Below are 2,144 nucleotides of genomic sequence, written 5' to 3'. Positions count from 1 at the left end.
CATCTAGAGCGTACTGAAAACGAACATTTGGCGTACTGCAAGCGAACACTCATCGCACTGGCAGCGTGCCACAGGAAAACGAACTATGTTCGCTCTGGGTTCGTCAAAGCGCGCGAAATGACACATCCGCGCACCTTTTGTGAACTTGGGCGAATCACCCGCGAACTCGTTGAGAGGGTCGCAACTAGTACGATTTAGGTTTGTCACGACGAACTGAGAGCAATCCAGTTGCGTACAGGAAATTTTGCGTCGGGTACCTTAGTGCCAACCAAAATTGGTGATATTTGATTACGTTTCTCTAAAAAATTAATCTTTGACAGCAGCGCATCCTTCTCACAACTGGTGCAAATTAAAACTCCATCGTATTCTTCTAACTTCCGATGAAGAACATTATGACCGCCTGGGACCTCAAGCAGTGCCGATCGATAAATGAAGAGGTGCCAGTTCATGTGCCCAATATAATTTTCCAGGTGGTCCACTTTCTTCTTTAACTCCGAAACCTGCAATATTAAAATTTTAAAAGCATGTCAAACGAATTCAACTTTCTACTGACATAAACTTGGGAGCAAGCATTTGGCTACTTGTGCCTATCATAATTGACTGACACCTCACTCAATATGACGTATGTTAAAGAGCACATACCTCTAAAACTGGATCAAATTCTTCATGGCAGCCTAGGGAGGCGTACTCCTCGTATTCTGTTGCCATTTGGTCAGGTCGACTGGGTAGCAGTTTGAACAGCAGAAGCAGACCTGGCACAGAGAAATATTTGGTTGAAAATGGGCTGTTCTTTCAATATCTAACGGAACAGAAATAACCCAAATCATACACAGTCAAAAAACACTGAGACATAACCTTCCTCTTGACAATTATGGCAAAAAAAAAATGTCAACACAAAACAGCTACTGACTAACAGATTCTGATAGTTGTGGGAAACAAAAATCAAGAATTCCTGTGACATGGGGAAAGAAACGATACTCTAAAGGTGGATCTCCAATGGAGCAATCTACGCTACCCATCACCCATCATCCGTCACCCATCACTTGAGATTTCGTGTTTTTACAATGCGAAATACAATCAAAAGGTGTATAGTCATATTTATTGTTCACACACATCCTAAGTCTTAACCACAAGCCGAGTTGTACGCGTAAATACACGAAATCGCAGATGATGGGTGACGGGTGATGGGTAGCGTACTTTGCGTCATTGGGGTTCCACCTTAACTTACGGTTTAAGAAGCTTCAACTTCACGACTTCGCTAATAGGAAACTAAAATGAGAAACAGCTGAGAGCGAACAAAATGAGGGAGAGGAGAGTGAGAGAGAGAAAGGAGAGGTTGGTCGAAACAGCTGGTCTCACGGCGCAAGGACGGTAACCTCAGAGTAGTAAGAAGTCAATTCTTGACAAACATACTCAAATTAAACTAAATCAGTTTATCACCCCGTCTTTCTACTTTCTTGCATCAGTTTATCACCCCGTCTTTCTACTTTCTTGAAGCAAGAAGTGTGGAGGAGAACAATCTTGAAGCCCAAACCCGTTTCCGTTCTGTTTCCCAACTCGATTTATCACTATGAAACTGCAATAACTGTCTTGGAGAAATTAGTCAGTACTCCTAAAAAAAAAAAAAAAAAAAAAAAACTCAAGTAAATGTTAAGAATTTTCATTGTCTTACTTCATATTAGTTTCAACACATTTTCTTCATTTTTTATAGCATCTCCAAAAAACTTGTAGCAAAAGCAGTTTTTTTCCAGAGCAAGTTAAGATTCTATCACATTCATTCCAGTTAATTTTATTTGTATTTTTACTAGGTAGTAATAAACTAGCACTTTTCATGCTACTGTAGTATGTAGAAATGAATAAAAGCAAATCATGGTCAAGTAATAACACCTTTGCCGATTATTTTCTTTTGATTCATGTTGTAAATAATTTTGTTACCCACTGTAATTTTATCAGTGAAATTTTAAGTAATGAAAACAATACCTGTAGGCAGATTAGACCTTGGTTGTAACAATTGAGTTAAGTATTTCCTTTGATTTGAAGTGACCGTATGGCAGGAATTAAACACAATCAGATCAGACTACCTATATGTATAAATCAGTCTATATAGTCTATCAGACAGGGTTCCATTCTTTTCGTGCTCGAAT

The sequence above is a fragment of the Frankliniella occidentalis genome, unplaced genomic scaffold (genome assembly GCF_000697945.3).
Source record: "Frankliniella occidentalis isolate FOCC.00 unplaced genomic scaffold, Focc_3.1 Scaffold173, whole genome shotgun sequence".
Lineage (NCBI taxonomy): Eukaryota > Metazoa > Arthropoda > Insecta > Thysanoptera > Thripidae > Frankliniella > Frankliniella occidentalis.
Note: the sequence above shows the minus strand (reverse complement) of the source record.